The following is a 27,382-nucleotide window of genomic DNA, read 5'->3' on the forward strand; positions in this document are numbered from 1 at the left end:
TATGTTAGAGGAAGCAAGTTTAAGTTGATGATTAGGCTCAGTCCAAATAAACTTGTCCACATGCTTAGGTGTGTTTAGAGCATAGTTTTTACGGCGGCGTGGCGAGGCGCGGTGACCCACCACCTTCACACCTTTACTGCGTCTATGGCGCGCGGCGTGGCGACGCCGTACACACATCGGTGTGGCGACGCCATACATTATAGTCTAGGATATTAGGAAATTATATTGACAAATGGTAATGCAAATGTAGATTAAAAGGTATAGTCTACAATATTAGCAAATCAAAATAGCAATGTAAATGTAGCACAAACTTCCAAATCTCTCATCTCTCAAACTTCCAAATCTCTCATCTCTCAAAAGTTGTCCAATGCAAATTCATCGAGATCGTTAGAAGCATCCACATTCTCTCCACCATCTTCAGTAGCATCCATTGGTTGTTCACCAAAATCATCTATATCATCATCATCCAAAATGATCTCTTCTTCCTCTCCCTCTTCCTCATCTTCTTCAACCACTCTTGATGTTTGCCTTGCACGACGAGCGTAGGTCCTAGGAATATTACGACCTCGAAGCTCACGTGATGCACCAATGGCTTCATCAACTTGATCCCATGTGAGGTCCGAACCACGAGCACCTTCAGGTTAGGCCATTGGGTCTACCCATTCATTGTTCCAATCAAAATCTTCTATAACCAAAGGGTCATAGCTTTTACCCGCTTCCTCACGGCGCTTTCAGAACCTACTAGTCATTTTCCGATTATAGGAAACATAAACCAAATCATTCAATCTTTTATGCTCCAGCCGGTTTCTCTTCTTAGTATGAATCTACAATTGATCATAAAGCAAGCAAAGTTAATAAAATATGCTTTAACCGGTTTCATTCAATGGAACTTGAGTACTTTACTTACAAATTCAAAAGTGCTCCAATTACGCTCACAACCGGATGATGAAGCACAAAGACTAACAATACGCTTTGCAAATCTTTGTAGGTCAATGGATCGGCCACCATACGTACGCCACCAATCAACTAAATTAACAATACACATTCATATATTAGGATTTAAGCCTTAAATAACATGCAGCAATTAAATTTTTAAATCACTTACGAGGGTTCTTTGACTTCATGGTTTGGAGGGCCATACAATTCTTGAAGATATCTCCACGTTGATCTTCATAGAGCATGGATTGTTGATCAATTTTGTTTCGAATGCTCTCATCTTCCACCATTCGTGCAAGCACGTCATTGAAACAACCCCTTAGATGACCAACATATTCATCATTCTCCTTTTGGATGGTATAGAATTTTCCTGGGTTCAAAAAGAGGGCAGCGCCATAGAGTGGGGTATCCATTTGCCTATCCCAACGGCTCTCAATAATTTGTATGATCTTGTTGAGCAAGCTTCTCTTGTTTTCAGTAAAGAAGCTAGCCTTGATCTTCTCTTTTGCATGATTCATGAGAGCAGCAACCTCTGGCATGGCAGGCCTCTCATCACGATCAACCACCCTCAACACAATGATAAGTGGTAGAGAAGCTCTAAGGCAATCCTCAACGGAGTTCCAAAACTCCCTAGAAAGCACAATATCGTACACTTTTTTCCCGGCCTCTGTCTTTGCTAGTTTGCAACCAGTCCAATCCTCGGAGGTAAACAGAAATCTTAATGCATCTTTGTGCTTGTACAAACTCTGCAAGGTGAGGAATGTGGTAGCAAACCGAGTGGCTGCGGGTCTCACAAGATCCCTCCCATTTGTCTTCTCCCTCATTGCACTAAGAAGTCTTCCATGTCTATAGATGAAAGTAGTGACATGCCGGGCACGTGAGATAGGCTTCTTAAATTCCTTCAACTTCCCTACGTCTTCCAACATAAGGTCTAAGCAATGTGCAGCACAAGGAGTCCAATAAAGTGTAGGAAACCTCTCCATGAGAAGCTTGCCCGCTGCTTTATAGTTAGCTCCATTATCAGTGACAACTTGCACAACTTTATCTACTCCAATGTCCATGATTTTCTTCTCTAACAAATCAGCTAATATCACCTGATCATGAACTTCACTTGATGCATCAACTGACTCCAAGAAGAAAGTCCCCTCCGGACTATTGACTAGAAAGTTGATCAAATGATGCCCCCTCCTATCCGTCCATCCATCTGACATCAATGTGCAACCATATTGTTTCCATGCATCCTCATGTTTCTTCCTCAAATCATCTGTCTCCTTTACAACCTTTTGGAGCAATGGCTCCCTAAGCTCATGGTAGGTAGGAGGCTTATACCCAGAACCGTACTATGCAGTGGCCTCTATAGCAATCTCAAACTGCCTAAAATTTACGGCATTGAATGGTATGCCACACTCATAAAAGAACCTGGCCCACTCTAAGTTGATAGCTTCTCTTTCTTCCTTTGTCCTCATGCTAGCTTGAATACTGATTTGAGAAGGACCCTTCGAGTGTCTTTCTTCCACAACCTCTGTTGGAGTTCTTCGAAGCATTGAACCAACTGACTTGGTGCTGGGCTCTTTTGGAGCACTGAACTTCAATGTGGATTGTTTCCTTTTGGCAGCGATGCACAATGCTTCTAGCAACATCTTGGGACTCCTCTGTCAAAATAATCACATCATCTTCCCCTTGTTGCTCTCCTTCTTCATCATCAAGGACGAGTGGTCTCTTCTTCTTCTTCATAGCATCTTGCATCTCTCATGCAATAGTTGTTGTGGTTTTGACACATTTCTGAACATCTCCATAACCACCCACAATAGTTGTTTCATGTTAGTTTTGACTAATTAATGATTAGTAGCTGGTAATAGTGGTTTATGATCCATGTAATTAGGTACCCATGCCAAATCTTCTTAATGGACCAAGTGAAGAATTGCACATTTGTGCTGAAATGGCTGCATGAGTAGTTTCTGTTGAGTGGTTCTTTCTGTGATGTAAATCCTGTATCCTGTGAATGTGCAAAATCATGCTTCAAGCTTTATGTTTAGAATGCACATCATAATACTACAAGTAGCAGTTCAGCATTCAAGTGAAAATAATAAAATAGTACAGCAGTGACTATTATATATATAGTAGGAGTAGAGGCATTCTACATTCCTATTGCTGCTTGTACCCCTATCACAACTGAGAGCAATTAATAATTAAAAGCTATATTTAGCTTTAGGAAACATCCTTTTCATGAGTTAGCTATTGGTGATAACTTTTAAGTAGCTATCTATTTTCAGTGCATTATTATATTCTTATAAACCGTAACAATTTAGTAGATAACAAAGTAGCTTTATTTCTTTGAGTGATTCTTTATATTTCCAGCTGGAATCATATGAAAGGGTGCTATATATATCTGCTCTACTAAAATACTATATGTTGTCTGCATATATATCTTGAGATTCCACTAATATTATTAAAATTATTATATGTTGGTACCTAATTAACTTGTACTACTTGCTCAACACTTCTAGACTGAATAATTAGGCATAGTTGTGATTCTTTTGGTCAATAATATAATATTTTGACCCTTTTGAGCTTAGCTTGTGCTTATATTGTCGTTAGAAAGACTGTTTAGATTACAATTATCTTTTATGTCAAACCTTAATTGTGTTATGAAAGGTTTCAGCCATGTGCTTGGATAAACTGACGGCAACTGAGGTGATATTTTCGTGTTTTGTCTTTGTAACTTCTATGTAAATTCTTATACAGATAGCTGTAGTGTGCTTTCAATGGCATCACAATATATATTTTGACTGATCCATAGACAGTTTTGCTTTGCTATTAGATTTACCCTATAATGAAGCGGCAATGGTTGAACTACTAAGCACTAACTGAAAGCATATAAATTTTTTTGTTTGTTTGTGTAGCATTTCTGCTTATAATATGGTTAGCATAGGAAAGATCAATGCTAGTTCTCGGCAGAGGACGTATCTGCTTCTGCTTCAATTTAATACTTTCAATATAGCCCATCTTTGTCACCTTACTGTGTGAAGTAAATCAAGTAAGAACTATTTGTTAGTTGAATTTATGAAATGTATGCCTTGTTAAAGTATTATCATGGCAGATGATTGATCTTAAATTAAAACCCATTTGCTTTTACTTAGTAGACAGATGTGTGACCTTAAATTTAAACTTAGCAGATAACATGTATCAGAATGGTTCAGGTAATAAGCCTGTCATTTCTAGTCATTTGGTTCCATGGTGATCTCTTATGTAGAGGCATCTACTTAGAGTCAAATCCTGTGATATCTGAAATTCTTTATAGAGGTTGTGCGAAATCCTGTAACCTAATGTTCCTTTGCTGAATTATATTGTTGCAGTGTTTATGTTCACATCTTCAGGCTTTGAGCTGATATGTGGTGTCTTCAGTTAATCTAGCTGCACATCTAGTAGGAGACTGAGAGAGCCTTGCTGCACTCAGGTTTGCTAATTTTTTCATGAATCTACGTCTAGTCAAGGAATGGATGAAGTTTAGTACTATATATGAACTGCTGCCAACTGCACGCAAAGACTAGGTGATTTGCTGATGTTAGGAAATAATTTTAGAAAACAATTTTGCTGATGAAGTTCAGTACTATATATGAATCTATGTTTTACTGGATCGTCATCGATAGTTAATCCGTGCCTATGTTTTCTGTAGGTTTTGGGAACCTCCCCGTGCAGGGGAGGTTCTGCCAAAATTTTCAATTGACACTAATGTATTATCTTTTTATGCAGGAGGAGGATCCGTCGGAGGGACCTAGGCGACCCGATCGTCTTCGTCGGCATTGCGGGTCTACCTACACCGCGTCGCGTCGCCACTGCACCGACTCGCCTCCTCCCCGCTAGCCTGACCTCACCAGCACCCTAGGTATAACCCCTCTATCCGTATCATGGTCTTAGGTCGCGTAACCCAGTTAGGCATCTCCTGTCCGAAACAGATACGGTTGGAGGTATGCGGATCTTTGCATATCTATGACCGTATCTGTTTCGGATTGTCCATGTTTTTTGGACAGCCCACGGATGCGTAGATGGGTTAGTTTCCATGTTTTGCTCGGATCCAAGATGGAGTTTTGGCACCACCTCCCTGTTGTTCTTCGGATACACACTCTCCCTGCTAGGACATGTATCGGGAGAGCAGCGGGGAGGTGCTACCAAAATTCTGTCTCGGATTGGAGTAGAGCATGGAAACTAACCTCATCTACGCATCCATGGGTGGGATTAGGACCTATCCTCACCTATTAAACAGTAGGCACGCCGTGTAGATGCGACTGATGGTTATATTACTCCGTTATGTGTATATGCTAGAGGATGGATAACTGTGAGTGGATGTACATGGGACGCCCAAGTTAGGCTCAAATCACCCGTGAATGGATGGATAAGACTGAGAAATTCTTGAACCATGCATTTAAGGCAGCTAAGGAAGCGAGAGACATGTTTTGTCCCTGCAGCGAATGTGAAAACAAGAAAAGAAGAACAAGGGAAGTCATGATGAAACATCTTTGTAAGTATGGATTTATGCCAAACTATACCCGGTGGGTGCACCATGGTGAAGCCTACCGTCCTAGAGAGGAGGTCGTGAGACGAGGCTTGGAGGCATTTGATGGTGATGGCGGGGTAGCAGGATGGTTAGGTGACTATGAGGATGCGATGTTCGCTGAAAGACCTATGGAGGACAAGTAGGAGGATGAGGAGGAGGAGCCAGAGCCAAGCGCTAAGGCGTTCTTGGCCATGTTGGATTTGACACAGAAGTTCCTACATGAGAAGACAACGGTTTCTCAACTGGATGCCATTGGGTGCCTACTAGGGTTGAAGTCCCAGCACAACATGACTCGAGCCTACTTCGATGCTATGATGGCAATTATTGGGGATCTGCTTCCGGAGGGTCATCATCTGCCGAGCAGCTTGTACGAGTCAACGAGACTCCTTCGGGCACTGAAGATGTCGTATGAGCAGATACATTGTTGTCCGAAGGGGTGCGTCCTATTTAGGAAAGAACACAAGGATGCAAAGTACTGTCCAAAGTGTAAATTCTCTAGGAATGTGGAGGTAGACAAAGGTGATGGCAAGGAGTAGAATGAGGGCATCCCCATGAAAGTCCTACGACACCTTCCGATCATACTGAGGCTCCAACGGCTATTCATGTCCGAGGAGTTCGTGAAACAGATGACATGGCACAAGAATGGCATTCGATACAATCCTAACAAGATGGTACATCCAGCAGATGGTGAAGCATGGAAAAGCTTTAATGGCAACCATCGTGGCAAAGATGAAGAGGCCCGTAATGTACGTGTGAAAGGCCCTAATATCGCTAGAGGGGGGTGAATAGCCTATTAAAAAATCTACAAATCAACTAGAGCAATTTGATTAGTATGACAAATAGCGTAATGCAAACTTGCTCTAGCTCTATAAGGGTTGCAAGCCACCTATCCAACAATTCTAGTTGCAATGATTATTTAGGCACACAAACTTGCTATGTAATTACTCACTAAGAGCTCTCAACCTTGCTACTCTAAAGAGCTCAACTAGATGAATGTAAATAATAAAGCAAGCTCTCAATTCTAACTACACTAAAGAGCTTGTATCAACTAGTTTGTAAGAATGTAAACAAGTGAGTAGGGTGATTATACCGACGTGTAGGGAATGAACCAATCACAAGATGAATATATAGCCAATCACCGGGAGAATGCGAAAGACAAGAGACAATCGATTTTCTCCTGAGGTTCACGTGCTTGCCAACATGCTATGTCCCCGTTGTGTCAACCAACACTTGGTGGTTCGATGGCTAAGAGGTGTTTCACAAACCTCGTCCACACGATAGGACACCGCAAGAACTGACCCACAAGTGAGGTAACTCAATGACACGAGCAATTTACTAGAGTTACCTTTCGGCGCTCCACCGGGGAAGGTACAACTCCCCTCACAGTCACCGGAGACGGCCACGAACAATCACCAACTCATACCGATCCTCCACCGCTGCACGGAGCCATCTAGGTTGTGGCAACCACCAAGAGTAACAAGCGAAATCCGCAATGCAACACGAATACCAAGTGCCTCTAGATGCAATCACTCAAGCAATGCACTTAGATTCTCTCCCAATCTCACAATGATGATGGATCAATGATGGAGATGAGTGGGAGTGCTTTGGCTAAGCTCACAAGGTTGCTATGTCAATGAAAGTGTGCAAGAGATATAGCTTGAGCCAGTCATGGGGCTTTAAATAGATGCCCCAACAATTAGAGCCGTTGTACCCCTTCATTGGGCACAACGCGGGCTGACCGGATGCTCCGATCAGACTGACCGGACGCTGGCCCTCAGCGTCCGGTCGCCCGATGGACACCATGCATCACTAGCTTCAAATGTTGTTCGTCAGATTTCAACAGCTACGAAGCTGACTGGACGCTCCAGCAAAACTGATCGGACACAGAAGCCTCAGTGTCTGGTCGTTTCCAGTAAGCTCCCCGAGGCGTATTTCTTCAACCGGACGCGTCTGGTCCACCTTGACCGGACATAGTCTAGCATCAGGTGGTTAACCCTAGGCACTGTGCCGCCAGGTCAGTGCGACCGGATGCAGGCAGTCAGCATCTGGTGCAATTAGATCCAGCGTCCGGTCACACGATCGACGCTGGCATCATTTCGACCAACTCTATTTCAACTCTAACATCTTCACCCTTGCTCAAATGTGCCAACCACCAAGTGTATCACCTTGTGCACATGTGTTAGCATATTTTCACAAATGTTTTCAAGGGTGTTAGCACTCCACTAGATCCTAAATGTATATGCGATGAATTAGAGCATCTAGTGGCACTTTGATAACCGCATTTCGATACGAGTTTCACTCCTCTTAATAGTACGGCTATCTATCCTAAATGTGATCACACTCACTAAGTGTCTTGATCACTAAAACAAAATGGCTCCTACATTTTATACCTTTGCCTTGAGCCTTTTGTTTTTCTCTTTCTTCTTTTCCAAGTTTAAGCATTTGACCATCACCATGCCATCACCATTGTCATGATCTTCACCATTTCTTCAACACTTGGAGTAGTGCTACCTATCTCATAATCATCTTGATAAACTAGGTTAGCATTTAGGGTTTCATCAATTAACCAAAATCAAACTAGAGCTTTCAATCTCCCCCTTTTTGGTAATTGATGACAACCCTTATACAAAGATATGAATTAAAATTCATTTGAATCCATGTTGCTTGCCCAAGCATATTTACCATGTGTAAAGGATATGGACAAGTTTCATGAACTCCAAATGGTAGCAATTGCTCCCCCTACATATGTGCTAAGAGTTTGGATTGTAGCTTTGCACATATGATTAGATAGGAAATATAGGAGTCAATTTCTACCAACTGATGCTAAGGTATAAGAGATGGACCTTTAAAGCGTGATACCAATCGGAGTGCACCAATATACCATCCTTAGCACCATTAGTAACTAGACATATACAAGAACTAGAATACCCCGTGAGATCAACATTACATGCAAGGGTCTAGTTTCCATAGAATGAACATAAGTCTAGTTACTTAGTCTATGCATGCTAGTTTTTCATTTCAACATTCAAACCTACAACTAGCATACACCACACAAGCATGGATATTTGAAATTAAAACTTATGCCATGCAAGCAAACATATGTAATGCTCATTCAAATGCACCATACAAGTTTATGAGCTTGCTCCCCCTATTTGTATGCTCAAAATTTTAATTGATCCCCTTCTTTTGTCATATATTATCTCTCCCCTTTGTTTCACTATCTTTATACACTATTTCTCCCCCTTTGTCATCAATGACCACAAAGGCTTAAAGTATAGATAGGATAGGATTATTAATGTCAACAATTTGCACAAAAGGTGGCCTCAAATTATAGATATGTTGGGATGAGACCATGTGAAATGAGGATTATTTTCCCAATTTGGTTCAATCTAGATTACTTGCAAAAGATATTTAACTCAGTTTGATCCAAGGACAAGCTTCTTCACACCTCCAAATAAGGGTTATCTTGTACCATGTTGAGTTAAACACTTATAGCTCATGTTCTAAATCAAACACTAGGTTTGCAATCCCATAAACATGTCATATGCTACCACTAGATCATTTCAAACATACAAGCAATAGTGGGACCATACAAGCATCCAATTCATTTGATTTTCATGAATGAGCCTATTCAAATGTGAAATATGTCTAGATGCACTAATCATGTCCTTAGCAATGGATGGATGACATGTCAATCAACTTTACCTTGCTTGGCTCAAAGGAGAGGCATGTCATATAATGGGGGTGCATCAACACATATTGGAGAAGTCAAGTATGTTCAATTCATTCCTTAGCTTGCAAAACCTCTTCTCATCAAGTGGCTTGGTGAATATGTCGGCAAGTTGATCTTCGGTGCCCACACTCTCTATGCAAATGTTCCCTTTTTGTTGGTGATCTCTTATGAAGTGATGACGGACATCTATATGCTTTGTTCTTGAATGTTGAACCGGGTTGTTGGTGAGCTTTACGGCACTTTCATTGTCACATAGCAATGGCACTTGCTTGAACTTGATTCCAAAGTCACTCAAGGTAGCCTTCATCCAAAGTAATTGAGCACAACAACTACCGACCGAAATGTACTCCGCTTCGGCAGTTGAAAGTGCTACACTATTTTGCTTCTTTGATGACCAAGATACAAGTGATCTTCCCAATAGTTGACATGTGCCCGATGTGCTCTTTCTCTCAACTTTGCATCCCGCATAATCGGAATCCGAATATCCAATCAACTCAAATCTTGCTCCTTTGGGATACCATAATCCAACATGTTGTGTATTCTTTAAGTACCTCAATATTCTCTTTGTTGCCTTCAAATGACTTTCTCTTGGTGAGGCTTAAAATCTAGCACACATGCAAACACTAAACATCACATCTGGTCTTGATACGGTCACATAGAGTAGACTTCCAATCATAGACCGATACATCTTTTGATCCACCATGTTGCCACTAGCATCACTATCCAAGCTTCCACTTGTCCCCATTGGTGTACTAATAGCTTTACTCTCATCCATTTCAAACTTCTTGAGCATGTCCTTGATATACTTGCCTTGACTCACAAATGTACCATTCTTCATTTGCTTGATTTGAAGACCAAGGAAGTAACTAAGCTCTCCAATCATAGACATCTCAAACTCACTTGCCATAATCTTGCCAAACTCCTCACAAAATTCTTGATTTGTTGATCCAAAGATGACATCATCAACATAGATTTGCATTACAAAAAAGTCATTGCCAAGCTTCTTGGTGAAGAGAGTGGTGTCAACCTTTCCCATCTTGAATCCCTTAGAGAGTAGGAAATCCCTCAATCTCTCATACCATGCTCTAGGTGCTTGTTTCAATCCATACAAAGCCTTTCTCAACTTATAAACATGGTTGGGTTTCTTTTCATCTTCAAAACCGGAAGGTTGCTCAACATATACAAGCTCATTGATGTACCCATTGAGAAATGCACTTTTCACATCCATTTGGTACAACTTGATGTTGTTGGCACAAGCATAAGCTAGCAAGATCCTAATTGCTTCCAATCTTGCAACCGAGGCATATGTTTCTCCAAAGTCAAGACCTTCAACTTGAGTGTAACCTTGAGCCACTAATCTTGCTTTGTTCCTTATTACTATCCCATCTTGATCTTGCTTGTTTCGAAAGACCCACTTAGTTCTAATCACATTATGATCCTTAGGCCTCTCAACTAAATCCCATACTTAGTTTCTTGTGAAGTTGTTTAGCTCTTCATGCATAGCATTTATCCAATCAACATCCCTTAAAGCCTCATCTATCTTCTTAGGTTCAATGGATGACACAAATGAGAAATGCTCACAAAATGAAGCCAATCTTGATCTTGTTTGCACACCTCTTGAAATATCACCAATGATAGTGTCCAATGGATGATCTCTTGCAACATTGGTTGGTTGAAGCACTTGCACTTGATTGCTAGCATTTGAGTGATCACTTGGTTGAGATGATGAACTAGCTATTTGTTGATCTTGCACATTGCCATTACTAGTGCTTGCTTGGATTTGATCATGAGAACCACTAGCTTACACATTTGAGTTGGAGAGCACTTGATTCTTGTCATCTTCAACGTCAATCACCTCTCTAGGCCTTAACTCACCAATGTCCATGTTCTTCATTGCATTGACCACTTGAGTGCCTCTTACATCATCTAGATTCTCATCTTCCTCTTAGGAACCATTTGTTTCATCAAACTCCACATCATGAACCTCCTCAAGAGTGCCACTAGCCAAATTCCAAACTCTATAAGCTTTGCTAGTAGTGAAGTAACCAAGCAAGAAACCTTCATCACATTTCTTTTCAAACTTACTTAATCTAGTGCCTTTCTTCAATATATAGCATTTACAACCAAAAACCCAAAAGTATGCTATGTTGGGTTTTCTTCCATTCAATAGCTCATAAGGTGTCTTTTCCATCATGGGGTGACAATAGAGTCGGTTGCTATAATAGCAAGCCATGTTGATTGCTTCGGCCCAAAATGAATGACTCACATTGTACTCACTCAACATTGATCTTGCCATATCAATCAAGGTTCTATTCTTCCTTTCAACTAAACCATTTGATTGAGGAGTGTACTTGGACGAGAATTGATGTCTAATTCCAAATTCATCATACAACTCATCAATTCTAGTGTTCTTGAATTCACTACCATTGTCACTTCTAACTTTCTTGATGGTTGTTTCAAACTCATTATAAATGCTCTTGACAAATGATTTGAATATTGCAAACACATCACTTTTGTCACCAAGAAAGAATACCCATGTGTATCTAGTGAAATCATCCACAATCACAAATCCATATTTATTTCCTCCAATGCTAGTGTATGTGGTTAGTCCAAACAAGTCCATGTGCATTAACTCAAATGCCTTAGATGTGCTCATCATACTCTTCTTAGGATGTGTGTTACCAACTTACTTTTCGGCTTGACATGCACTACATAGCTTATCTTTCTCAAAAGTGACATCTTTCAAGCCTCTAACTAAGTCATGCTTAATCAATTTGTTCAATTGTTTCATTCCAACATGACCAAGCCTTCTATGCCATAACCAACCCATGCTAGACTTAGTGATCAAACATATTGACAATTGAGCTTCTCTAGCATTGAAATCAACTAAGTATAGATTCTCATATCTAAATCCTTTGAATATCAAGTTAGAGCCATCTACACTTATGATCTCTACATCATCCACACCAAATATGCACTTGAAACCAAGATCACACAATTGAGCTACCGACAATAAGTTGAAGTTCAAGCTCTCTACTAGTAGCACATTGTAAATGCTCAAATCATTGGATATTGCAATCTTACCAAGCCCTTTGACCTTGCCTTTGCCATTGTCACCAAATGTGATACTATCAATCCCATTGCTCTTGCTTTCATTGATTGAATTGAACATTCTTGGATCACCGGTCATGTGTTGTGTGCACCCACTATCAAGCACCCAATGCCTTCCTCCGGCTTTATAATTTACCTAAAAAAGAAGATCAATTCTTTTTAGGTACCCAAACATGCTTGGGTCCTTGTAGGTTAGTCACCAAGGTCTTTGGTACCCAAATGACCTTCTTCTTTGGGCCCACAATTGGTGTACCAATGAACTTAGCCTTCACACCATTAGCACCCTTATAAAGCATGTAACAAGAATCAAATTTGATTGAGAATACATTAGGTAGCTTGTTCTTGTTAGTCTTGCAATTTTGCTCTATATGCCCAACTTGCTTGCATCTATTGCAAAACCGACCATTTCCCTTCACAAAGCTAGCTTTGGGAGTGACAAAGGCCGCCTTGCCTTTCTTGGGGGTATAGCCTAATCCCTCTTTGTTGAGAGAAAATCTTTGGCTACCCAAGCACTTTAGCAAGTGGGCTTCTCCACCATAGGCATTGCCTAAGGCATGAGTGAGCTCATTCACCACCTTCTTGAGGTTCTCATTTTCCACCATTAGTGATGTATCATTCATAGGTGGAGTAGTAATGATTATGCTACAAGAAGTGTTAGTAGGAGCAACAATAATGGGTTCATAAAAAGATTCATCAATAAGATCACATGTTAGTCCCACATCACATGTTATGATCACTTGCTCCTTCTTGGCTTCCTCCACTTTGACTTGCTCAATGAGAGAGGAGTGAGCCTTTTCAAGCTTAGAGTGAGTTTTGTCAAGCTTCTCATGGGCTTCCATTAGCCTCTCATGAGTGGCATTGAGCTCATCAAAGGATTGCTCAAGAGATTTTAGCTTCTTGCGCAATTCTTTGCACTCCTTTCTCTTCATCTTATTGCAAGCGTGCACTTGCTCACACATATCCAAGAGCTCCTCCTTGGTGTACTCCTCATCATTGTCATCATCATCCCTACAAGAATCACTTTCACATTCATCATCAGTCTCATCATATTTTACCTTGGTAGGCTTTGCCATGAGGCATGTCGATGGAGTGTTGAAGATGGATAGCTTCTTGTTGATGGCGATGCTTGATAATGCTCTCTTGAGATGTTTCTTGTCATCATCACTAGAGCTATCATCATCTGAAGAGCCATCACTATCCCATGTGACCACATAGCCTCCACCTTTCTTCTTCTTTTGGAAGGTCATCTTCTTTTCCTTCTTCTCCTTCTTTTCTTTCTTATCCTTGTTGTGCTTCTTCTTCTCATTCTCATCATTGTCACTATTGTAAGGACAATTTGCTACAACATGATTGGGGCTCTTGCAATTATAGCATCTTCTCACATATTCTTTGCTCTTAGTGTGATCTCTTCTCTTTCTTGCACCATAGCCCTTCTTCTTCATGAACTTGCCCATCTTGCGAACAAAGAGAGCCATAGCTTCATCATCAATATCACTAAGATCCTCATCATCACTTGATTCTTTCTTGGACTTGTCCTTGTTCTTGTATGATGAGGAGCTAGCCTTGAATGCTATGCTTTTCTTCTTCTTGTCTTCTTCTTCCTTCTTGTCTTCCTTGTCATCCTCCTCCCTTTCCACACGGTATGTCTCTTGTGTCATGACATCACCTAGTACTTGGTTAGGGGTGATCTCCTTCAATCCTCCTCTAATAATGAGCAATCTCAACATTTCAAAACCTTGGAGGAAGGCACATCAAGAACCGGTGACAGACATCATCATTCTTGATCTTTTCTCCCAAAGCCTTTAAGTCATTGACAATTACTTGTAACCGATGGAACATCTCCGGAATGCTCTCATCATCTTTCATCTTGAAGCTTGTCAACTTGTCCTTGAGAATATACAACTTGGCACTCTTCACCTCCGGTGTGCCCTCATAAGTTTCCTCTAATCTTGTCCACACCTCATTAGCTCTTTCACAATCCTTGATTTTCTCAAACACCTTGGAATCAATGGCATTGTATATGGTGTTGAGAGCCATTGTGTTGCATTGCTTGTTGGTCTTGTCTTGGTTGGTGGGATTGTCGGGATCAATGATAGCATAATCATTCTCGGTCACTTCCCATACTTGATCATTGATTGAACCAAGATACATCCTTATCTTTCTCTTCCAATAATCATAGTATGTGCCATCAAAGAACGGTGGTTTGCCCCCCCCCCCCCCACATGGTTGAACACAACTTGAGCCATAATTTGACACTGAGGTTGTTAAGCCTTCAATCAAACGGTGACCACAGCTCCAATACCACTTGAAAGGCCCTAATATGGCTAGAGGGGGGGGGGTGAATAGCCTATTAAAAAATCTATAAATCAACTAGAGCAATTTGATTAGTATGACAAATAGCGTAATGCAAACTTGCTCTAGCTCTACAAGGGTTGCAAGCCACCTATCCAACAATTCTAGTTGCAATGATTACTTAGGCACACAAACTTGCTATGTAATTACTCACTAAGACCTCTCAACCTTGCTACTCTAAAGAGCTCAACTAGATGAATGTAAATAATAAAGCAAGCTCTCAATTCTAACTACACTAAAGAGCTTGTATCAACTAGTTTGCAAGAATGTAAACAAGTGAGTAGGGTGATTATACCGACGTGTAGGGAATGAACCAATCACAAGATGAATATATAGCCAATCACCGGGAGAATGCGAAAGACAAGAGACAACCAATTTTCTCCCGAGGTTCATGTGCTTGCCAACATGCTATGTCCCCGTTGTGTCAACCAACACTTGGTGGTTCGGTGGCTAAGAGGTGTTTCACAAACCTCGTCCACACGATAGGACACCGCAAGAACCGACCCACAAGTGAGGTAACTCAATGACACGAGCAATTTACTAGAGTTACCTTTCGGCGCTCCACCGGGGAAGATACAACTCCCCTCACAGTCACCGGAGATGGCCACGAACAATCACCAACTCATGCCGATCTTCCACTGCTGCACGGAGCCATCTAGGTGGTGGCAACCACCAAGAGTAACAAGTGAAATCCGCAGCGCAACACGAATACCAAGTGCCTCTAGATGCAATCACTCAAGCAATGCACTTGGATTCTCTCCCAATCTCACAATGATGATGGATCAATGATGGAGATGAGTGGGAGAGCTTTGGCTAAGCTCACAAGGTTGCTATGTCAATGAAAAATGTGCAAGTCAGAGAGCTTGAGCCGGCCATGGGACATAAATAGAAGCCCCCACGAAATAGAGCCGTTGTACCCCTTCACTGGGCACAACGCGGGCTGACCGGACGCTCCGGTCAGACTGACCGGACGGTGGCCCTCAGCGTCCGGTCGCCCGATGGATGCCATGCGTCACTAGCTTCAAACGCTGTTCGTCAGATTTTAATGGCTACGAAGCTGACCGGACGCTCCGGTAAAACTGACCGGACGCAGAAGCCTCAGTGTCCGGTCGTTTCCAGTAAGCTCCTCGAGGCATATTTCTTCGACCGGACGCGTCCGGTCCACCTTGACTGGACACAGTCCAGTGTCCGGTGGTTAACCCTAGACACTGTACCACCAGGTTAGCGCGACCGGACGCAGGCAGTCAGCGTCCGATGCAATTAGATCCAGCGTCCGGTCACACGATCGATGCTGGCATCATTTCGACCAACTCCATTTCAACTCTAACCTCTTCACCCTTGCTCAAATGTGCCAACCACCAAGTGTATCACCTTGTGCACATGTGTTAGCATATTTTCACAAATGTTTTCAAGGGTGTTAGCACTCCACTAGATCCTAAATGCATATGCGATGAATTAGAGCATCTAGTGGCACTTTGATAACCGCATTTCGATACGAGTTTCACTCCTCTTAATAGTACGGCTATCTATCCTAAATGTGATCACACTCACTAAGTGTCTTGATCACTAAAACAAAATGGCTCCTACATTTTATACCTTTGCCTTGAGCCTTTTGTTTTTCTCTTTCTTCTTTTCCAAGTTTAAGCATTTGACCATCACCATGCCATCACCATTGTCATGATCTTCACCATTTCTTCATCACTTGGAGTAGTGCTACCTATCTCATAATCATCTTGATAAACTAGGTTAGCACTTAGGGTTTCATCAATTAACCAAAACCAAACTAGAGCTTTCAACGTGTTGCGCTGGCAACGGATGGGTTCAATCCTTATGGAATGATGTCGGCCCCATACACTTGTTGGCCCATGTTTGCTATCCCCCTCAATCTTCCCCCCCCTCGGGGCCCTACTTCAATGGCAAAACATATTCTTGACATTGATAATTCCTGGACACCTGGGAAACAAAATGGGTGTGTACATGGAGCCTGTTTATGATGAATTGATCAAGGCTTGGAATGAAGGCATATGGACTTACGACCGAGCTACAAAGAAGAACTTTAGAATGTTTGTTTGGTACCAGTACTCCATGCATGACTTCCTGGCGTATGGGATATTCGCCGGCTGGTGTGTCCACGGGAAGTTTCCATGCCCGGTATGCAAGGCAGCTCTATAGTTTATTTGGTTGAAGAAGGGTGGCAAGTTCTCGTCGTTCAACAAGCATCGACAGTTCCTCTCTCTTGACCATGCATTCAGAGAAGACACCAAGAACTTCACAAAAGGTGTCACGGTGACCGACCCTACACCTTAGAAGATGACTAGTGCCCAGGTTCAGGCTCAGATAGATGCTCTCGTGGTCCCGACGTAGAAAGATAATCCAAAGAAGGGTAAAAGAAAGAAAGGCAATCCAAAGAAAGATAATCCAAACAAAGATCGCTTTGTGGGCTATGGTGTGGAACATATGTGGACTCATAAGTCAGGATTAGAGAGACTTCCCTATTTTGATGACCTTCGCCTTCCACATAACATAGATGTAATGCACACTGAGAAGAATGTCGTCGAAGCACTTTGGGCAACACTCATGGACATTCCTGACAAGACAAAGGACAACCCTAAGGCCAGAGTAGACATGGCAACACTATGCGATAGACCAAAGCTATAGATGATGCCTCCAAGAGACGGCAAACCATGGAAAAGGCCTAAGGCTGATTACGTCTTGGAAAAGAAGCACAGGACGGAAGTGATAGAATGGATGCAGACATTAAGTTTCCCTAATGGGTTTGCAGTGAATCTGAGGAGGGGAGCGAACCCAGATACTGGCCGAGTCTTAGGGATGAAGAGTCATGACTTCCACATATGGATTGAGTGGCTTCTTCCATCGATGGTTTGAGGCTACGTCCCTGAGCATGTCTGGAAGGTGCTGGCAGAGTTGAGCTTTTTCTTCCGCTAGCTTTGTGCCAAGGAGATATCTCTGAGAGTGGTTGAGGAGTTGGAAAAAATGGCACCCGAGTTGCTCTGTAAGTTGGAGAAGATCTTTCCACCTGGCTTTTTCTTGTCGATGCAGCATTTGATTTTACACCTCCCGAACGAGGTACGAATGGGGGGGCCATGCAGAACCGTTGGTGCTATCCAATCAAGAGATGTCTAAAGACTGTTCGCCAGAAATGTGGAAACAAAGGCAGGATTGAGGCTTCCATAGCAGAGGCATTCATTCATGAGGAGGTGTCAAACTTCACAACATCATACTATAGTGAGAACCTCCCTAGCGTGCATAATCCACCCCCTCGTTATAACGAGGACAAAAATGAATCGACCCTCAGCCTATTCAAAGGGCAACACGGGAGATCAAGTGGAGCGTCCAAAAAGTTCTTGACCAATGAAGAGTGGCGCAAGATCATGCTCTACATGTTGACGAACCTTGAGGAAGTCGACAAGTATCAGGGGTAAGTTCTCAACGAACTTGTTACATACTCCGTAAATTTTCTGCATCCAACAACCTTGTTGCTTGTCATTGCAGGGAATTTTTTTATCAATACTGGCATCATCCAAGGCCACCTTCTGACCATGAATGAGAGACCCTTCTTCAACATGGTTCGCCTGATTTCATTACATGGTTCCAAAGAAAGGTACCTTCTGACCAACTTAGCTCGTTCTAAGTTTGGCGTTCCTAGTTGCCTAATTTCATTTCTCTCCTGCTTGATCTTGCAGTGCCAAAGTGATTTGTCTATAAGTGCCGAATTACAACAAGTGGCCAAAGGCTTTGACTATAAGGTCTCGTCATTTAACGCTTATGACGTGAATGGATATCACTTTCACACAACAGACTACGAGAAGAGTCGGCCCAATGCAAGGACCATGAATACCGGAGTACTTATGCCCGGAGTAGTTACGCCCGACGCTGATCAGGAGGACTATTATGGCATAGTTGAAGAAATATACGAGCTCGAATACCATGGTGAAAAAGCACCTAAGCCTGTCGTATTCAAATGCCAATGGTTTAAACCTGCAGTACAGAGAAAGTCCCCTAAACTTGGGATAGTCAAAACTAGACAGGATTCCTTCTATGAAAGAGATGATGTCTATATTGTGGCTCAACAAGCTAGGCAAGTTTATTATTGTCCATATGCTTGCAAAACCGACCCACGTCTTCAGGGTTGGTATATTGTGCACAAGGTATCACCACATGGTAAATTACCTCACCCAAATGATGATGATTACAACTTGAACCCACCCACGCATGACGGGGAGTTCTATCAACAAGACGAGGGGCTACCAGGGATGCTTGAGATAGACTTAACTGGAGAGATTGAAATGGAAGTAGACGAGGAATGGGTTGTTGACGAGGAAGCTGCAGATGAGGTGCATGATCCGAGAGACTTGAAAATGCTTGACGGACTACAACTAGGCAATGAAAGCGATGAGGATGAGGCTTTTGATGATTTCGTGGCTATTGATAGTGATGATGATACCTATCATCCAGATAATCCCAATCATGAAGAATATTAGAAATACATGTAATACTATGTTATTTTGTAATTACATTTTCTTTATTTTGCATCCCTTGCTAAGTACTTCTCGTTTATCTGGACTAATACTGGTTTATTCTTTTTAATTGTAGGTGATGGGGCCCACTAGGAGGAGTTGTCACTCAACTTACTCGAGACCGAGGGGCACGTCAGCGGCTAAGGAGACGGAGACGTCGCAGAGGCAGAGCGGGCCAAGGGGCAGGCCTAGGCGGGAGCTGTCGACTGACCATGAGCGCGGCTCCTTGTGCTCTTCTAGGGACGACGACGCCGTTCCGCACGCATTCGAGGAGGGGGTTCCGCACACGTCCGAAGAGGGGGCAGGGGGTTCGACTTCCTCTACAGCCTCGAAACCCTATAAGCGAGGTCCCAGCTAGCTCCCGAAGCGATCGATTCCTGTTGACCGCCGCCCACTGATTGCACCCGAGGGGGATAGGTAAGTAACTTCATATGTTCTTCATTTGATATGTTGAAAATCATAATAAGAGCTAATAATAACTATTGTTAACCACTTGTGCAGGAACTGGATGCTTGTGGAGGAGGGGGTCGAGGCTCGCAATGTCAATGGGATCCTAGGACTTCTGTGGAGGGAACACTTCCCTGGCCTGGTGTGGACGTCGGAGGATGAGGACCCAGAGATACCCTCGTTCGACCAGTACACTCTCTTCCCCATCGATGGGCACACAAACTTGATGGATCAGGTGATTACGGAGTTGTGGGTAAGCCTTTCTCGCTCTACGGCCCTCAATTCATTGCATTCATTTGACATTCTTGAAATAAAATAATGGATACCTCGTGTCTTTATGCAGGACTTCTTCAGATGCCAGCCAGGACAGGAGGAAAGGGTGTATCAGGTGGCTTACACTTCCTGTAAAAGGCGTGTCTCGGACTTGTATCATGAGTCCCGCCTCTAGGCGCACATTGACTACAACGCCACCTACCGTAATAGAAGAATCAACAGAACTCAGGCAAGAAGAGAGACAAAGATTCTGACAAGGGGGCAGTACCTACAGGTAAATAGAAAACATCTCCTATTGATCTCTTTTCAGATTAACTATGCCTAATTTGATCTTCTGATGGCTTGTAGGTGATTCCGAGCTGGTGCGCCACCTTTCTCGATTGTTGGGCTGCTATAGTGGACAAATGGTTGGACACGGACTGGCAGAAGGCGCACCAAGAGAAAAGCGAGCACCGTATGATGATGCCAGGTGTACCTCACCATCAGGGCAGCGCCAGCCTCAGCAAATACAAAAAGGCATATGTAAGTCTTCACCATTTGTCTAAACTAGCCGCGCTCAATTCTGCATGATTCCTAACCACATGTTGTTGTCTTTCTCGCAGGAGGCGACGCACGGTGGCCAGCCAATTGGCTAACTCACAGCGTATGCTCTGGCCCACATGGGCCCGGCAAAGTCCAACATTGAGTACAACCCGGATGCGAGCCCAGAGGCGTACACCAACTCCAGCGTCCACACCCGCCTCAGTTCGTACACGGAGGCGTCAAGGTTAGTGCACGGGCCGGACTACGATCCGAGGACCGAGGAGCGCCTTGATCCTGAGCGAGTGATGAGGATTGGGCAAGGCAAGAAGTATGGGCGGTTCTACATTGGCAACGGCATCCTCGACACAGGCTCTACTCCTCCTCTCAACCGCCTACGAGCAGCGAGCACGAGCTCTAGCGTGCCCATAAGCCAACGGCCGACAGCGGTGGTGGCACTCTAGGTAAGTATTCCAGTTTCATTCGTCGTTCTTTGACTTTTACGTTCCTTAGCTCTGCATTATTGAAACATTGGGGTCAAATGTTGCAGGCCGAGGTGCAGCAACTTTGGGCCCAGCAGGAGGCCCAGCTGGCTGAGCGGGAGGCCGAGCGTCAGAGGATACAAGCTTTGGAGGCCCAGCAAGAAGGTTTGCTCAAGTTCGTGCAACAACTTGGGCAGCAACAAGGTTGGGAGATCCCAGCACAGCTGCTTGCACCACCACCACCACCACATCGTTGAGAGTCTACTCCGGTGAGTATGAGTATGGATGTTTTACTTTCTTTGCGCATGCTTAGTGTCAAACCTAGTGATGGTCTTCGTGACGGATTTGTTGATGTGTCGGCCTTCGTGCTGGATTTGTTGATGTGTCGGCCATCGTGCCGGAAATAAGGTTGTCGGCCTTCATGCCGACGTTTTTCTTGCAGGTTTTGGAAACCTCCCCGTGCAGGGGAGGTGCTACCGAAATTTTCAACTTTTCTTCAAACTCCTTATATTTTTATCTTGTCACTCACGTGTAATCTCCTCTTTTTTGCAGCATCAATCGGGGGCGGCGTCGAACCATGTCGGAGGGTCGCTGGCATCGCACGTCGGGCCATCCCCACCTGGACACTCGCCGGGATCGCACCCTGGGGCGTCCCAACCCTCACAGTCGCCGTGAGCTGCCTGCGGAGTCGTTTTTATGTATTGAACTTGTGAACTTGGAATAGTGTGTACTTTTGAACGTGTGGTTTGTAATATATTGTGGATTTCGGACAAATTTGGTCGTTTGTGATATATAAATGTGGTTTGTGATATATTGTTGTTGATTTGTGGTTTATGATATATATATGCTTTGTTGTTTACATGGAAAAGGAAAAAAAATTTAGAGGTGGCTTCCCCGAGTGCCTGAGCTGCGGCACTCGACAAAGAGGGTTTTTTAAAAAAAAACAAATTTCTTTGCCGAGTGCTTGAGCAGCAGCACTCGGCAAAGATTATTTAAAAAAAATTCAAAACTCTTCCCCGAGTGTTGCACTCGGGGAAGAAAAAAAAAGAAAACGGCGTCGGCCGTCGGCCAACGGCGTCAAATCTTTTCCGAGTGCCAGCATAGCACTTGGCAAAGCCTTCCCCGAGTGCACGATTTTCGGCACTCGGGAAAGACGTCTTTGCTGAGCGAGGATTAGCCAGAGGGTCTTCTCCGAGTGCAACTGGGCCTTCCCCGAGTGCAACTGGCACTCGGGGAAGGCACTGGCTGCTGTAGTGAATACTCTAGAAAAAAAATAGCATGATTGCATCGTTCTACTGGATGGTGGCTCTCATTGTAAAACTTAAGATAGTAGCGCAGGCAATGTAGACAAAGGAGCCATAGAAGAACATTACCGAAACATTTGACTGAACAGTCGATTGGCCATTCAAAGCGCACAAAAGTAAAGGGTCATTTCTCAAGTCTGGAAAACTGGGGTATGGAATCAAAGAATGCAAAGAAACAGTGGTATGTATCTTCTGTGGAGAATATTGTCACGTGACAAAAGGATGTGTATGGCCAAGCTAATCACTAAAATCTATATATATAATCATAAGAATATTGTTATGTGACAAAAGTTTGATCATAACAGGATGGGATATAGTGGTTTGAGTTGGAAAAGGGTTTTTACCTGATGCTTGACAGGAACTGGAGAAGCTGACGGCTATAGACTGCGGTGTATATAAACTCTGAGTCTTGACGTTAGTTCCTAACCATGAGAGGGGTCAAGTACTAATTGAGAGCACTGGGTTAAAGTATCACCTGGTCGGTGTTACGAATAAAGGGGGACTGAACTGGATTGCCATATTGAGACCTAACAGGGGAACTATATATAGAATATACGGGGACACAGGAGAGAAACCCTAGACTAGGGAGATTGCACTAATACCCTTAACAGTGGGAATAAAGTTGGTGTTACATAGGCAACTTTTGAAGTTGGGGGAAACAAAGGATTATAGGTTTTCTGTCAAATTTTTAGTTAGACATAAAGAAAATGGGTTCAAGATTTCATTTGGTGAACTGGTGTATGGTGTTGCAAGAAGAGGACAAAGAGCAGATTCAAAACAATCAATACTGATAGATGGTGACTTCGATATCATAAAAAAAAGATTATAAGTACATATCTAGATGGGGTTCTAATTGGATTTTCCTTTTTATGATAATTGAAACAAAAGATTTAAGGGCTCGTTTGGATCCTTGATTGGATTCATTCTATTAATTATAATTTAGACATAGATTAATTAAGCTAATATAGTTATATGTGGAATATATTTATATATTTATTGTTAGGCATACAGGGGACATACTTATATGTTGTAATTTTATTGTAGGGAAGTGAGTTGAAGAGTGTGCTATAAGTTGTAGAATAGAATTATAGCATTGTGATCTATAGAATCTATTTTCATCTCCCACCCTATGAATTTGAGATAGACTTATTTGTGAGCTTAAAAAAGTTATGGAATGTTAAATTCCAAACCAAATAGCATAATCCATTAAATAGATTTCAATTCTCCCAAAATGAAAGGATCTAAACGGCCCCTAAGTGAAATTGATTTAATAGAAAACGAACTGTGCTTGTTCTCCAGATAACCCTATCTACGAGGAGCTATACAAATAAATCAAGGTCCTTTTATGATCAAAACTATGTTGGTTCACAGGGGAGGAATTGTCTGAGGTGGTAGAAAAGATTTGGCTAACTCATTCATAAGGAATCCAATCATGTAAACTGAAAAATGGTAGGACAAACAGAAAAGACTGAGAAGTGATTAGAGGAGTTGGGATGTACTTCTTAAAAACTTGATGATATATAGATAAAAAAATAAAAAGGTTGAAACTATTGGTAAGCCTGAAATCTATAAGATAGAAGTTTGCAACCCAACAAAAAGTTTCTTTACCTTGAACAAAACCTGAGCTTGACTTGAAGCTCTTCTGCATTTTAGTAACTCATTTAAAAAAATAAAAGGTTGAAACTATTGGTAAGCCTGAAATCTATAAGATAGAAGTTTGAAACCCAACAAAAAGTTTCTTTACCTTGAACAGAACCTGAGCTTGAGCTGAAGCTCTTCTGCATTTTAGTAACTCATTTAGTGGGTCGTCCTGAGAAACTGGGCATACATCCACAGACAATGTGCGAAGAAGGCTTGCTTTATAGAGAATATAAGCTTCATAAAAGACAATGGAAGCCACGGAATATAACTATTTATCTGCACAACTTGAAGATTGCCACACATGCCATCAGTCCACTGTGCATCAGTCCACTCCTCACTTAGGATGCCAGAATTTGTAACACATTCTGGCTCCCAATCTTGAACCTTCGCTAATAAAAGTAATAAAGAAAATCAGTTGGCAGCAGCAAGATGACTTTTAGAAACATAATGATGAATGTCCAAAAGATAGCGTTCAACATTACCTCAATTTTAAGTTTTTCAAGGTTTGGGGAGCTCCTCAACAAGGAGAACAATAGCAAAATGGGGTGCATCTCAACAAAGTGTGTTTCTATTGCCAAGCTCTTTAAGTTGTGAAAGGTGAATGGAATTGTATCTATCTTAACCACATTGCCCTGAGAGAGAGAAAAAGATGTGGTAGTAAAATGAAAACATACAAAACTGAATGCAAGTGTAGAAAGATGGATGAGATCTGTAGTATTGTTTTCAAACAAGGGAGCATAAGCCCACAAAAGCAGTGCAGGAATGGTACCATAAAACATTACTCCTTTATTAAGGCAGCATTTCAGGCTATTTTGTTAAGTCAAGGAAACAAAGTTCACTACTCCCTCCATTCCAAATCATAAGTCATTTCAAGAATCTTGGAGAGTCAAAGTATCTTAAGTTTGACCAAAATTATAGAAAGAATTACAAAGATTTATGACATCAAAGTAAATATACTATAAAAATATACTTAATGAAGAACCTAATGATACTTAGTTAGTATCATAAATGTTAGTATCTTATCATATAAATTTGGCCAAACTTGAGATGCTTTGACTCTCTAAGATTTTTGGAATGACTTATAATTTGGGATGGAGGGAGTACTTATTATAGAATTATGATTTGAGTATGAGGCAAGTACTAATGTTTCTACCTTGATCATGCTGGTTCATAAGGGTATGGGACGTGCAATTACTCAGACACCTGAACTTGCTGGAGCCTCAATAAAATCTTACATTAGAAGCTAGTTCATACCAGATTTTAAAATCCCATTTGTTAGACTCAATTACATGCATGGCTAAGGCCTATGTAACACCCTAAAATTTGTTTCTCTTGAAATAGAGGTAAAATGATTTAATTTTGTATTTTTATGCTCATGAAAACATAGGAAAATAATAAATTTTCATTAAATTAAAATTTATCCTAAGATAGAAACATGTTTGTTGCATTCATGCCGGTCGCACCTTATGTTTCTATGTGCAATATATATATATATATATATATATATATATATATATATATATATGTTTAGGAGACGAATATCTATCTCTAGGATTTTTCAGCTTCTTTTTGGAATTTAATTCCTACATCTTTGACCTTAATCTTTATGTTCCAAGTTCCTAACAATCTTTTCTTGAGCTCCAAATATTTTGTCTGAGTTCCTCGTCTTTCAATTTATCTCCAGGATTTTTCTAAGCTTCGAAGCATTTTTTGTGATATAAATGATAATTTTAGACTTTCTAGAATTATTTTTATTTCATGATATTAATTAATTTCGAAATTAGAAAAATCCGAGCCTAATTTTCCATGAGTCTCAAAAGCCCATGTCTTTATTTACTAATGGGCTTAAATGATTATTTAGGTCTATTCGTGGAGGTGGATGGTGCAACATCAATTAGTATCACGTTGCTAGCTGATGTCAAGGGGAGGTGTTTTCCTCCCTATATATGCACTAGTTCTTTGGGCAAAGCACCGCATAACTATCATAAGGGGAGCCTCTGGTTTGAAATCCTTAGGTAGTAAACTAAAATTCCTCCTTTCTCTTCAGGCTGCCTCCAATGTGTCACCCACGCTACCGTCATGAGAAGATCGTATCCTTCACCTCCCGGCAGGGCAGGTGGTACGTCGTTCCCGTCCCGTTGTTGTCTGGCCTGCCGATCCTCGTCACGCCTGCCGATTCGCTAGACCGGCCGTGCCCCATCGTTGCCTTGACATGCTCATCATCTTCTCGAGATCAGCCGGTAAGATCCATCGTCGCTGTCTTATGGTTTCGTTGTCTGAGAATAGTCCAGCACTTTCCGTGGCTCTCACCATATTTGTCTCTCATCTACTCGGTTGCTTCTCGTTGTTTCTATCGCAGCAGGCCAACAAATCGAGCTGCTCTTGTCCTGATGCATGCCCTACAAACTAGCATGCATGCCCTAGTTTGCCTCGCCCGGCAACGTTTCTATCTGTACATGACCAACATATATCTGAGAGCAAACATTGCTGGCTTGCTGCCGTCGCCGCTCTGCCGACATTCATCATGGTGAGACTGCTGCTGATCTCCATCACGTGAGGAGAAGACCATATGATGCGCTCGACCGTCGCCACTTTCTGCTTCATGTTCGGCCCGGCCGGCCGACGTCGCTGTTCGTACACGAACCCTCCCTAGTCCCTATCATGTCCTCTACTTACATTAATCTAATCTTCTGTACGCAGCTGTTGTTTGTTTCGCGGCAAATGTATCAGGTTTCGGTCTGTTATGTGCACAGGGCTGTCTATCACCATGTTCAATCGTCTAAACCTGCTATCGTATGGCGCCGTCTCGCTGTTGCTTGATGGACGCTAGTGTTTTTCCACAGCTATCGAGTTTACAAGCCGAAGCATCCATGTTCCTGTATGCGTGCACTCACAAGCAAACACGAAGTCATCTCAGCTGTAGCAATCCTTGTTCAGAACCTGTCCACCAGCAACAACGTACATTGTTGTTCCTTGCAGCGGCGGATCCAGAAAATATTTCAGATCTGCTTGATCTTAAGTCTCAGTCTCCAGTCTCCATACACTATAGAACTTTACCTAAAAATTTATGTAGACTCCACGAGGGATTCCACTGCTCTGGTATAGGTAGGGGGGGCTTGAGCACCCTCGCCCCACCATTGTGTCCGTCCCTACGGGGGCTTGAGCACCCTCGCCCCACCGTTGTGTCCGTCCCTAGGTAGGGCCCACGTTCCTTACATCAGTTGCAAACTCCTGCTGGTCGATTAATAAAAGGTCAGCCTCGCCTCCTTGTCCATTATTTTATTGATCAAAGATGGTGCTGATGTCATGCCCCTCTATACATAATTCCAGCACTTTCCAACGTATAGCTTTAATCCTGCGCCATATCGATGTTTTAGCGCCGATTCCCGATAACAAAGTATGCATGTTAGTGTCCATATTTAATATGTTGCATATTTATGTGTCGGTGTTTTGGAACCGGGGGTCCCTCAACCAACGAGTGAATTTGTGCT

At 42.4% G+C, this 27,382-nt stretch overlaps 2 long non-coding RNA genes across 2 annotated transcripts; one reads left to right on the forward strand and one right to left on the reverse strand.

The window, feature by feature from the left end:
- Nucleotides 1-738: 738 nt before the first annotated feature.
- LOC136537572 (uncharacterized) lies at nt 739-1,238 on the reverse strand. The gene is made up of 3 exons (XR_010779111.1): nt 1,106-1,238; nt 908-1,026; nt 739-824 (listed from the first exon to the last, which is right to left on the reverse strand). It is a non-coding gene; the product is annotated as an uncharacterized lncRNA (long non-coding RNA).
- Nucleotides 1,239-21,061: 19,823 nt separating this feature from the next.
- On the forward strand, nt 21,062-21,757 carry LOC136537573 (uncharacterized). The gene is made up of 2 exons (XR_010779112.1): nt 21,062-21,215; nt 21,499-21,757. It is a non-coding gene; the product is annotated as an uncharacterized lncRNA (long non-coding RNA).
- Nucleotides 21,758-27,382: the final 5,625 nt, after the last annotated feature.

Source organism: Miscanthus floridulus, chromosome 2 (assembly GCF_019320115.1).
Source record: "Miscanthus floridulus cultivar M001 chromosome 2, ASM1932011v1, whole genome shotgun sequence".
NCBI lineage: Eukaryota > Viridiplantae > Streptophyta > Magnoliopsida > Poales > Poaceae > Miscanthus > Miscanthus floridulus.